Source organism: Oratosquilla oratoria, chromosome 9 (genome assembly GCF_046742065.1).
Source record: "Oratosquilla oratoria isolate Oo_2021 chromosome 9, ASM4674206v1, whole genome shotgun sequence".
NCBI classification, from domain to species: domain Eukaryota; kingdom Metazoa; phylum Arthropoda; class Malacostraca; order Stomatopoda; family Squillidae; genus Oratosquilla; species Oratosquilla oratoria.
Genome location: NC_134785.1, coordinates 47,859,487 through 47,874,578, shown reverse-complemented (window position 1 = coordinate 47,874,578; position 15,092 = coordinate 47,859,487). Strand labels below are relative to the sequence as shown.

The window sequence follows — 15,092 nt, the reverse complement described above, 5'->3', positions numbered from 1 at the left end:
GTGTGTGTGTAGATAGATCGATTTGGATGTAGGTGTCTGTAGACAGGCGGGGTTTATAAGCCCACTCACCCCAACACACACACCCTTCTGAAAGCATCGCCTCATCTTCGAATTGATGATACTTTTTCGTTGTCATCAGTCTATTGTATATTCCATTATTGTTTCAGATTATCCATTCTGGGTCGATACTTTTACATGTATTACCTCTTGTTTGCATCTATTATTAATCTTAGTTCGAACTTGTATAACACAGACACGGTGAAAGCTACTGTAAATATAATTGAATATTCGTTTTTAAAAAGAGCTTGCTAGCTCAGTAGGTAGAGCGTTGTAATTGAATCATTCAGTAATGCAAAGGTCGCAGGTTCGAGTCCTGTGCGAGCTACAAACCTTTATTTCTTTCAAGCACCTATGTCGAGATTACCCACCTCAAGACAGGACCGAGAACATCAAAGCAACGTTCTCCTTACCCACCATTTATTTTCACTTCAAATTATCGACATTTTCTCTTTAGCTACAACAGACGCAAAACAAATATACAGTAAAAGTTACTGCCTTCATTGCAAACGCCTGACTAATCGCTTCCTCCTCTAATGATGCAATATCCATCACCAATCATACCATAAGAGAAAATGGAATTGAACATTACTAGTTAAAGAAAACGGGATTTGAAGTGGATGACTATATGATTATTAAAACTCTCGGAAGTAGTCCTTTACATGTGAACAATAACGTAAAAGATAGTAGTAGTAATAGGAGGAAGAGGTTTCTGGACACGAGGACAACTGGCCTTCTTTGATATATGTGATCCAATGGCTCCCTGTTACAGTAATCTAACTGTTGAGGCGTCTCCTGAGAATGGAAAAGACAAAAAATCAAGATGTACGAGGAGTGTATACAGAATGTGGACCAGGGCTCATTCACTCCAATAACTTTCACGACTTCGGGCGGGATGGGTCCAAGGGCAAAGGCATTCTACGCTCGTCTGGTAGAGGTGATGGCTGAAAAGAAATAACAAACAAACAGCAGTAGTGTAGCATCGATATGATGTAGACTATTATTGTCACTCCTAAGATCAGCTCCCCTATGACTAAGAAGTACCAGGTCCCCACACCCTAAATCAACGCACATACAAAACTCCCATTTTGAGCACACTGTAGTAGAAAGTAGGATAAAAGAACTGTGTTAGGCTTCATTAAAGTGAAATAATGTAAAATGTGAAGGATAGTCGACCTTAGTCATTGGCAAGAGCGGGGTCAATGAACTTTGTCTGTGGAAGACAGATCCTGACTGCTCTCACCACACAATTCCATACATACATACATACATATACCAAGGCTTTTTCCCCCTTCCAAGGGAGGTAGCCAAAAAGGGAAAGGCATAAAAACACTCGCACCCATTTCATCCCTAAATACACTCCACACCCCTCCCACCCTTCCTCTCATCTGAGCACCTCCTGGATGACGGGTCATCCCTGCACCCTGCCCACCGCCCTGGGTCAGAAGCAGTGTCGCAAGACACAGTACATCCACAGCGAGGCCGTTTCATTTAATCAGCGACCCCCCCTCTCCGTCCCCCTTTGCATATAAGGCGAGGACGGGGAGAAATCCCTTCGGGCTGCGTCAAAATTTACTCACACATACTACCCCACCCCCCACTTCCCCGCCCATTCCTCCTCATGCAGTCACAACATCATCCATATACAACCATTCTCCACTCACCTCTGTCTTCCATCCTCTCCCTTCCTTCCTCAACAGACATTCCCCTCTTCCCCAAAGCCCCCTTCACCCCATCCATCCACCTCATCCTAGGACGTCCCCTCATGTTCACTCCCTCCACATCAGCCTTCCATACCTCTTTTACTAGTCTTTCTTCACTCATTCTTTCCATGTGTCCAAACCATCCTAATATTCTTTCATCAACCCTATCTCCCAAATCCTTTTTCACCCCTGTTCTCCTCCTCACCTCCTCATTTCTCACTCTATCTAGCCTAGTAACCCCCACCATACTTCTCAGACACCTCATCTCAAACACATTCAAACTCCTTCTCTCTTCTTCTCTTATGTTCCACGTTTCTGCCCCATACAGTGCTGTTGGCACAATCACTCCTTCATACAGTCTCCTCTTCGCATCCATTCCCAAATGTCTATTCCTCATTACACTCTTTAAACCACCAAGGCATTTACTCGCTTCTCTCAATCTACATTCTACCTCCACCTTCACTCCACCTTTTCCTGCTACACTTGCACCCAAGTATCTAAAACTATCCACTTCCTCCAGTCGCTCTCCCTTAATGTTCACTTCCAGTCTACTGCCACTTTCACCCCTTGTACATCTCATCACCTTACTTTTACCCACATTTATCTTTAGCTTTCTTCTATCACATACTCTCCCAAACTCTGCCACCAGCTTCCTCAATCCCTCCTCTGACCCTGCCACAAGCGCAGTGTCGTCCGCAAACAACAGCTGGCTCACCTCCCACTTTTCTCCATTTTCTTTAACCATCTCCAATCCCTGACTCACTACCCTAGCATTCACCTCTCGCACCACCCCATCCATGTATAAGTTGAACAGCCAGGGCGACATAACGCATCCTTGACGAAGTCCCACCTTTACTTCAAACCACTCACTCTCTCCATTTCTAATCCTAACACATGCTCTACTACTCTCATAAAAACTCTTGACAGCTCCCAAAAGCTTTCCTCCTATCCCATAAATCTGCATAACCTCCCACAGTGCCTTTCTGTCTACCCTATCATAAGCCTTTTCCAGATCCATGAAAGCCCAAAAAACATCCTTCCCCTTTCCTATAGCTTTCTCACATATCTGTCTTACCACAAAGATCTGATCTACACAACCTCTACCCGTCCTAAATCCACACTGTTCCTCACCAATTACTCCCTCTGTTCCTCTCCTAATCCTCTCAATTAAGATCCTCCCATAAGCCTTCCCTACTACACTCAACAGGCTAATCCCTCTTAAATTACTACATTCACACTTGTCCCCTTTTCCCTTGTAAAGAGGAACTATACAGGCACTACTCCAGTCCTCCGGTACTCTACCCTCTCTCCAGCAAACATTAAATAACCTCACCAACCAGTCCACCATCACTGCACCTCCCTTTTTCAGACATTCTGCATGACATCCATCCAGACCAGGTGCCTTACCTGCTTTCATAATCTTTACAGCTGCCTTCACCTCATCCTTCCTTATTTCTCCTCCATTCTCCTCACTCATCACTCTCATTTTCTTCGCATTTCCCACTGCAGCTATCTTTCCTTCCCTATCCTCCTTCACATTCAGCAACTCCCTAAAATATTCTGCCCATCTTCCCCTCACTGCCATCTCTTCCATTATCAACTCTCCATCTGTACCTTTTACCTTTTCTTCCCTACTTGATTCGCCTCCTCTTCCTCTCTTAATTTCTTTCCAAAACATCTTTTTATTACTTTCAAAATTTTCTGTCACACTCCTACCCCATTTCACATCTGCTCTCCTCTTTGCCTCCTTTACCTTTTGCTTTACTTCTCTTTTCTTTTCTTTGTACGTCTCATATGACTCCCCTGTCCTCTTTTGTAACCAATCTGTGAATGCTCGCTTCTTCTCTTCTACAGCCTTCTTTGTTTCCTCATCCCACCATTCACTACCCTTTCTTCTATTTCCCCCTGTCCTTCTTGTTCCACACACCATCCTTGCACACTTTAAGACTCCCTCCTTGAACCATCCCCATTCCTCCTCCACACCCATCTCTGCTCTATCCTTTACTCCCTCCCACTCCTCCTTCAGCTTCTTTTCGTACTCCTTCTCCTTTTCCTTTTCATTCAAGGAGTTCACTCTAAGAACCTCCCTTCCTTTTGTCCCTTTCCTCCTTCTCCATCTATCCTCCACTCTCAGCTTACCTTCCACCAAAAAATGATCTGATATTCCCCCACCCTCTCCCCTTAGCACATGTACATCCTTAACTCTTCCTATCATAATCCTATTTACCACTACATAATCCATTAGCGCTCTATCTACCACCCTTCCCTCCACCACCCTCTCCCATGTGTACTTATGCTTGACTTTCTTCCGAAACACTGTATTTGCTATCATCAACTCTCTTTCTAGACACATTTCCACCATCAACTCTCCACTACGATTCTTTTCTGGAACTCCACACTTCCCAACCACTCCATCGATAGGACCATTTACCACCCTAGCATTAAGGTCTCCCAGTACTATTACATTGACATTTCTTCCTAAACCCTCTATGCACTCATTTAAATCTATCCAAAAGGCCTCCCTTTCTTCCATGTTCTTCTCACTGCCCGGCCCATATGCACTTACAAAGACCCACATCTCCTTTCCCACACAATTCCACGAGGATAAAAGTCGTTAAAAAAAACTACTACTAGTAGTAGTAGTAGTAGTAGTAGTCATACTCATATACCCTTGAAACTCCTCAGGCTCTGGCTCTCTTTCTCTAGCTGCCCCTCTCATAGTATCTGTGTAATTTCAGTCATGGGTATCTCCCTCTCTCGCCCCTCTTATCCAAATGCTTTTTAGCTCTTTCTCTTTTCCTCGTGTGTTCTATCAAACATGAGAGAAAAGTTGTGAGCTATCATTTGAAAATTGAGTACTGCCAAACCAGGTGACGAACAGAGAATGTTAATTGTAAGGAATTATAATATCACAGAGGTTGTGCTCTAGGGCTGGCACACGTGGGGACGGGTGGTGTTAGCATCTTCAATTTAAGGAACGTGAGGACTAGGAATCTCACCCGAGGTGGCCAGCAAACCATGCTGCCTTTGCACGTCTGCGTAGCTAAATTGTAGACAATGCGCATTCGTCAAAGGTGGAAGAAGGTCCACGAACTGCAGAAAAGGAGAGGAACGCAGAAATTGGAGGGAGCAACAACCATAGTCTTGCATTGTCTACCAAAGGCTGAACAAGCTAAGCTGATCAGACTCAAGACATCTTCCCTGTTGTTCCAGCCCACACGTGGTTCAGAGCCGCAAGGTAGACAAAGCTATCGCCAGCATCCAGCTGTGAGCGAACAGTGTGGGAAATAGGTACGGAATCAAAAGGGTTGTCATCTTGACAGAGGGACTTAGCTTCGCTGGGGTTTGCGACCAACCCTGTTCTTGTGTAGACCCCTACGGCGGCATCCAGAGTGTCTTGTAGTCCTTTGCCAGTGCAGCTGACAAGAGCATCAACATCAAAGTGCTGAAGATCCCTTACCATTGTCTGCGAAGTCCTCGTAAGAGCCTGAAGTCGTGTCGCAAGTTAAAGGCGCTACCATCCCCAAGGCGTGACGCTGTTACTCCCCAATACAAACATATAAAAGTGCGGTGAAACCTCGTACCATGACCATACCCGATGGTCCTCCGAAGGTACTTTGTACTAAAGACGTCAAAACGCCTCTCCAAGTCAGTTCATGTCTCATAGCCGTACAAAAGACAAGGAGCAGAAACAGAAACACTGGGCAAGGAGCCAGTGAGTCAGCGTGAACAATGGAACCAGAGAAACACAATTAATAATTGGTCTGTGACGCCTGAAGCTAAACGGACAGTGTCGATAATTTGATATGAAGACAAATCATTGAAAGAGAGAATGACCTTCCTCTCGTGTCCCTCGCCCTCCCCTTGGCTGTATAATCTGGAAAAGGGGAGGAAAACTTTGCAAGAGGGAATGGCGAGGAAAAGGCAAATGGTCAAGAAAAGAGTTATAGCTCGCACAGGACTCGAACCTGTGGCCTTTACGATTTTTCAGAGTCAGCATATGTAACGCTCTACCAACTGAGCTAGCGAGCTAACATATTGTGAGGTTAGTTGTATTATACTTACTCTAACTTGATTATGCATTGGCTGTGATATATATATATATATATATGTATTATATATATATATATATACATGTGTGTGTGTGTGTGTGTGTGTGTGTGTGTGTGTGTGTGTGTGTGTATGTGAGAGAGAGAGAGAGAGAAGACAGAGAGAGAGAGAGAGAGTGTGTAGATTAATACTGGTGAAGGTTCTAAAATCAGATGATATTTATTAGATCATAATTACCCCCAGAAAAGGTGATCTCCAACTTTAGAACTCAGCAAAGCGTAATGACGGCGAAAAAGTATAGTTCCTTGCAAGTTATGGTGATAATACTGGTGAGGCAATCGACTTCCCACCACTCTTCCCCAATGCACGAGGAAACACACATCATCGGTCAAACAAATGCATCTATATCTATTCAGGCATGGTCGAACATAAACAATACGTCTATGCAGTCACGATTTATTTAGATTCGTTCAAATACACACGCGCACGCCCTCACACACATCCCCAGTAGGTGCCCGCACACACACGCACATACAAACAAACAAACACGCTCATAATCAATACAAGCTTAGCAACTTTTGCCCTGTTATCATAACCCTTACGGGTTTCTACTCTTCGTGTGTGTGTGTGTGTGTGTGTGTGTGTGTGTGTGTGTGTGTGTGTGCGCGTATATTCTGGTTGTTCGACATCTATGTTGAATTTGGAAAGCAAGTGCGCTTCCCATACGTTAAACCCCGCTTAAGTCGGAACCAAATACTTCAAATATCGGATAAATTCCACAATTTCATGCCCTCGAATACACAACTGATATATCGGATCGTTCTCTGAGATTTATGGGAAAAGTTGGGCTCTCGGATAGATATCGGATACGTATCCGATATAGAGCATCGTATCTAGTATTATAGTTATCCGAATAATGTTATTCCATTGAGCAGTATATAATGTTTCTTTTTTGTCATTTTTGTAAAATAAAAGATGCACAAAGTAATTTTCAGATATGTTGTGTATGAAACGTGGCGGGACTAAACCTTAGACTTCCCCCGGATAACTCGGTTTGTGTGTGTGAGTGTGCGTGTATATGTTTTATATATATCTCGGCTTGGCGTTCCCCCTAATTGAAGATCCAAACACCAGTCCCAACTGTGCCAGCCCAAGAGAACAAACTCTGTGATATTATAACGCCTTATAATTGACATTTTCTTATCGCCTCCTGGTTTGCCAGTACTCAAATGATAATTCACAACTTTTCTCTCATGCCTGTCTGAGAGAACTCGTGAGGGAGAAATAGATAAAAAGCATTTGGATAAGAGGGGTGAGAGACGGGGTGTTCGGGACTGAAATTACAGATACTATAAAAGCTAGAGAAAGAGAGCCAGGGCGTGAGGAGTTTCGAGAGTATGTATGACTAGTACTACTACTACTACTACTACTACTACTACTAGTACTACTGTTTTTATTTTCTTATTTTTTGGAAACCACATCCATCCTCATGGAATTGTGTGCTAAAAGCAGTCAAGACCTGTCACCCACATAGTTCATTGACCCCTCCCTCTCCCACCAATGGCTGTGGTCGACTGCCCTATTATGTTTTTTCCATTTCACTTTAATGAATTCTAAGACAGAAATGAATTCATCCTACTTTCTACTACCGTCTGCTCAAAACCGGAGTTTTCTTTGTGTGTTGATTTAGCAGGTGGGGACCTGGTAACTTTTAGGCATAGGAGAGCTGATTTTACGAGTAAGAATGATAGTCTACATCTCATCCACGCCACTAAACTGCTCTTTGGTTATATATATATATATATATATATATATACATATATATATATATATATATATATATATATATATATATATATATATATATTTTTTTTTTTTTCTTTCTTTTTTTTTTTTCTTTTTTTTTTCTGCCATCACGTCTGCAAGACGAGCGTTGAATGGCTTTGCGTTTGGACCAATTGCGACCGATATTGCGAAGGTTATCGAAGTAGTGAATGAGCCTTGATCTACATTCTGTAAACGCTCATCGTACATCCTGATTTTTTTTTCTTTTTTCTTTTTTTTTTTCATTCTCAGGAGTTAGGTCATTGTAACAAGGGGCCATTAGATCAGATATTCGTATGTCAAAGAAAGACACTTGTCCCCGTGTCCAGAAACCTCCTCCTCCTCCTCCTCCTCCTCCTCCTCCTCTTTTTCTTACTATTATACTACCACTACTTCTACCATTACTACTACTACTACTACTATCATTTATGTGGTTGTTCACATATAAACGACCTACATCCGAGGGTTTTCATAATCATATAGTCATCCACTTCCAATTTTGGTTTCTTTAGTTAGGAATGTTCAATTCAATTTTATCTTATGTCTGGGGGTGGAACTGATAAGTCAGGCGTTTGGAATGTAGGCAGAGACGTTTACTCAATATTTGTTTTGCGACGTTTGTATCTAAAGAGACAATGTCGATGATTTGAAATGAAAAATGAATGGTGGAAAAGAATGATGTCGCTGTGGTGTCCTCGGTCCTGTCTTGGAGTGGGTGGTCTCGAGGTCAGTGATCGTAGTAAATAAAGGATTATAGCTCGCACAGGACTCGAACCTGCGACCTTTGCGAATTCTGAAAGGGCCAAGTGCAACGCTCTGCCAACTGAGCTAGCGAGCTCACATTACTGAAGGTTACTTTATTTTTATTTAAAGTAGTTTACACGTGAGGTCACGTACGGAGTGAGCCGAGGGTAGAGATACCTTCCCATGTTCCCCTTTCTTTTGTTAAGGGTACTAATTAAACAGCACGCTCTCTCTTAATTCTATCTACTGAAGCGGATTGCAGTTTGCAATCGAAATATATAGATTCCCCGTTTCCAGTCTTTTCTACTCCAACAGTGGTTTCGACGTGATTGACAAATGTGTCATTACATTTTTCACCTGTAATATATATATATATATATATATATATATATATATATATATATATATATATATATATATATATAAGTCTAAATAAAAATATTCCTCTAAAAAACGATGTGGAAGTCGGGGACAGGTGGTATTACGGTGACACTTTGTCCTAAAAATATTCTTGAAAAAGCGCTTCGGTAAGTCGGGGTCAGTTGCTATTCTTCTTCTTCTTCCTCTTCTTCTTCCTCTTCTTCTTCGCGTTCTTCTTCCTCTTCTTCTTCTTCTTGTTCCTCTTCTTCTTCTCCTTCGTGTTCTTCTTCTTCTTCTTCTTCGCGTTCTTCTTCTTCTTCGCGTTCATCTTCCTCTTCTCCGCGTTCTTCTTCTTTCTCTTCTTCTTTGCGTTCTTTGCGTTCTTCTTCGCGTTCTTCGCGTTTTTCTTCACGTTCTTCGCATTCTGCTTCGCGTTCTTCTTCCTCGCGTTCTTCTTCGCGTTCTTCTTCGCGTTGTTCTTCGCATTCTACTTCGTGTTCTTCGGGTTCTTCTTCGTGTTGGGGATCTTGTGTTGGGGTTCCGCCCCGCGGCCGCGGGGGAAGGGGAAAACGAGGGATTGCTGTTTGCGCAGCCAAGCCCCCGGCGAAGCCGGAGAGGGCGAAGCCCGCGGCTTATATATATATATATATGTATATATATAATATATATATATATATATATATGTATATATATAATATATATATATATATATATATATATATATATATACAGACATGACAGAATTGAATAGACACCAAGAAAAATTCATTTCTGCTCTTATTTAATGCTTAATGTTATTCAAATTTACCTAATATGTTATATTTGCCTAGATTTATGTTTCACATTGCATACAAGATTAATCAGGCATGCCACAAAAGAAAGAGCGATAGGCCTATCTGAATTTCAGCGAGGTCGTATTGTCGGTCAACATGAAGGTGGATTTAGTTAACGCAAAATATCTAAAAATCTGTCAATACCCCTTTCTACTGTTAATAGAGTAATCGTACAATCCACCAAAGGGGGGCAGGAATGGCACAAAACCTTATTCACGTCGTCCCGGGCCCTCAGAATGAACCTTGCATCTTGTCAAAAGAAATGTCGAAGAGGATCCACGTTGCAAGGCCTCTGACATAGCAGCACAAGCTGATGTCAGTCCCAGAACACCTGTCAGGTATCTCCACAAGTTGGGTTACTATGGCAGAGCTACAAGATGGAAACCGCTCCTTCGTCCAGCCAATATCAAGCGCAGAAAGGAATTGGGCTGTTGAGATGCTGGAGAGACCTGTGGCCTTTTGGAGCACTGTCATTTTCTCTGATGAGTCACAATTCGCATTATTTTCTGAGAGTGGAAGATTGTGGGTCTGGAGACTCTGTAGTCAAGAGTTTGACCTCAAAAGACTGCAGCCAACAGTGAAATATAGGGCATTTCAATAATGGCGTGGGGTGCAATTTGGAGTGATGGTCGATCAGAGCTTGTGGAGTGTCAAGGAAGCATCAATTCAGGCAAATATGTTTCTATATAAGAGGAAGGACTCATTCCAATATTCTCCAGTGGTAGAATGAGTAAAAATGTTTTTCTATTTATGGAATATGGAGGTCCTTGTCACACTGCTCAAGGAACACAAAATTGGTTGAGCCAAAATGGAATCAGGAAACTCCCAAGGCCAAGTCAGTCCCCGGATACGAACCCTATTGAACACCTCCGGGGCATATTAGACAGACAACTTCGCAAAAAGAACAGGAAGCCATCTTCAAAGCCCGAACTCTTAGGATTACTACGGGAAACATGGCAAGAAATTCCTCAAGATGATATTCGTGAACTAATCACTAGCATGCCTAGAAGGGTCCTTGCATTGAAAAAAGCAAAAGGTATGTCAACCAAGTATCAGTTATTCATATTGTGACCATTTATAAGCACTTTAACTATATCACTTGCTTATTTGATCAATCAAACGATTTCTCTTGGTGTCTATTCAATTCTGTCATGTCTGTGTATATATATATGTATGTTTGTATGTGTATGTATATGTATGTGCATGTCTATGTGTGTGTGTAAGTGTGTGTGTGTGTGTGTGTGTGTGTGCGCCTAAGTGTGTGTGTGTGTGTGTGTGTGTGTGCGCGCCTAAGTGTGTGTGTGTGTGTGTGTGTGTGTGTGTGTGTGTGTGTGTGTGTGTATGTGTGTGTGTGTGTAGATAGATCGATTTGGATGTAGGTGTCTGTAGACAGGCGGGGTTTATAAGCCCACTCACCCCAACACACACACCCTTCTGAAAGCATCGCCTCATCTTCGAATTTATGATACTTTTTCGTTGTCATCAGTCTATTGTATATTCCATTATTGTTTCAGATTATCCATTCTGGGTCGATACTTTTACATGTATTACCTCTTGTTTGCATCTATTATTAATCTTAGTTCGAACTTGTATAACACAGACACGGTGAAAGCTACTTTAAATATAATTGAATATCTTTCTTTAGGAAGAGCTCGCTAGCTCCGTAGGTAGAGCGTTGTAATTGAATCATTCAGTAATGCAAAGGTCGCAGGTTCGAGTCCTGTGCGAGCTACAAACCTTTATTTCTTTCAAACACTTATGTCGAGATTACCCACCTCAAGACAGGACCGAGAACATCACAGCAACGTTCTCCCTACCCACCATTTATTTTCACTTCAAATTATCGACATTTTCTCTTTAGCTACAACAGACGCAAAACAAATATACAGTAAAAGTTACTGCCTTCATTGCAAACGCCTGACTAATCGCTTCCTCCTCTAATGATGCAATATCCATCACCAATCATACCATAAGAGAAAATGGAATTGAACATTACTAGTTAAAGAAAACCAGATTTGAAGTGCATGACTATATGATTATTAAAACTCGGAAGTAGTCCTTTACATGTGAACAATCACGTAAAAGATAGTAGTAGTAATAGGAGGAAGAGGTTTCTGGACACGAGGACAACTGGCCTTCTTTGATATATGTGATCCAATGGCTCCCTGTTACAGTAATCTAAATGTTGAGGCGTCTCCTGAGAATGGAAAATACAAAAAACCAGGATGTACGAGGAGCGAATACAGACCAGGTCTCATTCACTCCGATAACTCTCACGAGCTTAGGCGGGATGGGTCCAAAGACAAAGGCATTCTACGCTCGTCTGGCAGGGGTGATGGCGGAAAAAAATAACAAACAAACAGCAGTAGTGTAGCATCCATATGATGTAGACTATCGTTGTCACTCCTAAGATCAGCTCCCCTATGACTAAGAAGTACCAAGTCCCCACACCCTAAATCAACGCACATACAAAACTCCCATTTTGAGCACTGTAGTAGAAAGTAAGATAAAAGAACTGTGTTAGGCTTCATTAAAGTGAAATCATGTAAAATATAAAGGGTAGTCGACCTTAGTCATTGGCAAGAGCGGGGTCAATGAACTTTGTCTGTGGAAGACAGATCCTGACTGCTCTCATCACACAATTCCACGAGGATAAAAGTCGTTTTCAAAAAATTAGAAAAAAAAAACTACTAGTAGTAGTAGTAGTCATACTCACATACCCTCGAAACTTCTCACGCTCTGGCTCTCTTTCTCTAGCTGCCCCTCTCATAGTATCTGTGTAATTTCAGTCACGGACATCTCCCTCTCTCGCCCCTCTTATCCAAATGCTTTTTATCTCTTTCTCTTTTCCTCACGTGTTCTATTAGACCACTGGTTCTCAAACTGTGTTCCGCGGAATCCCAGGGTTCCATGAAGACCTTTCAAAGGTTCCGTGGCAAAGTAAGATATAATTATTTATTTGAACAGGAATGAATAAAATGAAATATGAAAGTGATGAAATCTTTTGCATTTGACGAGAGAGAGAGGGAGAGAGACTGTGCGAGTGTACGACTATATACTGTATGTGTTGGCGACGGTTAGTCTTTAAATCTTTTACGTCTTTCAGAAAAGTTTGTTAAAAAGGTAAGAATTGTGATGCTGAGTACTGTACCCATTTTTGCACTTTCATTTAGTCGTGTGTGTGTGTGTGTGTGTGTGTGTGTGTGTGTGTGTGTGTGTGTGTGTGTGTGTGTGTGTGTGTGTGTGTTGGGGAGAGTTCTATCTATATGGGAGTGGGTCCGTCTCTATTTGATGAGGAGGGGGTCGTTGGGGGTTCCGCCGAGTACCAGCAAATGTTAAGGGGTTCCGTTAGATAGAAAAGTTTGAGAACCACTGTATTAGACAAACATGAGAGAAAAGTTGTGAGCTATCATTTGAGAATTTAGTGCTGGCAAAACAGGTGATGAACAGAAAATGTTAATTGTAAGGAATTATAATATCACAGAGGTTGTGCTCTAGGGCTGGCACACGTGGGGACGGGTGGTGTTAGCATCGTCAATTTAAGGAAACCAAGGACTAGGAATCCCACCCGACGTGGCCAGCAAACCATGCTGCCTTTGCACGTCTGCGCAGCTAAATTGTAGACAATACGCATTCGTCGAAGGTGGAAGAAGGTCCATGAACTGCAGAAAAGGAGAAGAACGCAGAAATTGGAGGGAGCAACAACTTAGTTCTCGACCATTGTCTTGCATTGTCTACCAAAGGCTGAGCAAGCTAAGCCGATCAGACTCAAGACATCTTCCTTGTTGTTCCAGCCCACACGTAGTTCAGAGCCGCAAGGTAGACAGTTATCGCCATCATCCAGCTGTGAGCGAACAGTGTGGAAAATAGGTACGGGATCAAAAGGGTTGTGATCTTGACAGAGGGACTTAGCTTTGCTGGGGTTTGCGACCAACCCTGTTCTTGTGTAGACCTCTACGGCGGCATGCAGGGTGTCTTGTAATCCTTTGCCAGTGCAGCTGACAAGAGCATCAACATCAACGTGCTGAAGACCCGTCACCATTGTCTGCGAAGTCCTCGTAATGGACTGAAGTCATGTCGCACGTTAAAGGCGCTACCATCCCCAAGGCGTGACACTGTCACTCCCCAACACACACATATAAAAGTGTGGTGAAACCTCGTACTATGACCATACCCAATAGTCCTCCGAAGGTACTTTATACTAAAGACGTCAGAACGCCTCTCCAAGTCAGTTCATGTCTCATAGCCGTACAAAAAGACAAGGAGCAGAAACAGAAACACTGGGCAAGGAGCCAGTGAGTCAGCGTGAACAGTGGAACCAGAGAAACACAATTAATATGTAGTTGGTCTGTGACGCCTAAAGCTAAACGCACAGTGTCGATGTTTTGAGATGAAGACAAATCATTAAAAGAGAGGATGACCTTCCTCTCGTGTCCCTCGCCCTCCCCTTGGCCGTATAATCTGGAAAAGGGGAGGAAAACTTTGCAAGAGGGAATGGCGAGGAAAAGACAAATGGTCAAGAAAATGGTTATAGCTCGCACAGGACTCGAACCTGTGGCCTTTACGATTGTTCAGAGTCGGCATATGTAACGCTCTACCAACTGAGCTAGCGAGCTAACATATTGTAGGGTTAGTTGTATTATACTTACTCTAACTTGATTATGCATTGGCTGTGATATATATTATATACATATATTATATATATATGTATATATATATATATATATATATATATATACATATACATATATATATATGTATATATATATATATATATACATGTGTGTGTGTGTGTGTGTGTGTGTGTGTGTGTGTGTGTGTGTGTGTGTGTGTGTGTGAGAGAGAGAGAGAGAGTGTAGATTAATAATGCTGAGGGTTCTAAAATCAGATGATATTTATTAGATCATAATTACCCCAGAAAAGGTGATCTCCAACTTTAGAACTCAGCAAAGCGTAATGACGTCGAAAAAGTACAGTTCCTTGCAAGTTATGGTGATAATACTGGTGAGGCAATCGACTTCCCACCACTCTTCCCCAATGTACGAGAAAACACACATGATGGGTCAAACAAATGCGTCTATATCTATTCAGGCATGGTCGAACATAAACAATACGTCTATGCAGTCACGATTTATTTAGATTCGTTCAAATACACACGCGCACGCCCTCACACACATCCCCAGTAGGTGCCCGCACACACACGCACATACAAACAAACAAACACGCTCATAATCAATACAAGCTTGGCAACTTTTGCCCTGTTATCATAACCCTCACGGGTTTCTACTCTTCGTGTGTGTGTGTGTGTGTGTGTGTGTGTGTGTGTGTGTGTGTGTGTGTGTGCGCGCGCGCGCGCGTATATTCAGGTTGTTCGACATCTCTGTTGAATTTGGAAAGCAAGTGCGCTTCCCATACGTTCAACCCCGCTTAAGTCGGAACCAAATACTTCAAATATCGGATAAGTTGCACAATTTCGTGCCCTCGAATACACACCTGATATATCGGATCGTTGTCTGAGATC

At 42.4% G+C, this 15,092-nt stretch overlaps 3 non-coding genes across 3 annotated transcripts; 1 reads left to right on the top strand and 2 right to left on the bottom strand.

Moving 5' to 3' along the window:
- Positions 1-302: 302 nt before the first annotated feature.
- Positions 303-385, top strand: TRNAS-UGA (transfer RNA serine (anticodon UGA)). Its single transcript is given in 2 exon segments — positions 303-339; positions 350-385. It is a non-coding gene; the product is annotated as a tRNA-Ser (tRNA).
- An 8,003-nt stretch (positions 386-8,388) lies between these two features.
- On the bottom strand, positions 8,389-8,472 carry TRNAP-UGG (transfer RNA proline (anticodon UGG)). Its single transcript is given in 2 exon segments — positions 8,389-8,424; positions 8,436-8,472. It is a non-coding gene; the product is annotated as a tRNA-Pro (tRNA).
- Positions 8,473-14,102: 5,630 nt separating this feature from the next.
- On the bottom strand, positions 14,103-14,187 carry TRNAQ-CUG (transfer RNA glutamine (anticodon CUG)). The gene is given in 2 exon segments: positions 14,103-14,156; positions 14,160-14,187. It is a non-coding gene; the product is annotated as a tRNA-Gln (tRNA).
- Positions 14,188-15,092: the final 905 nt, after the last annotated feature.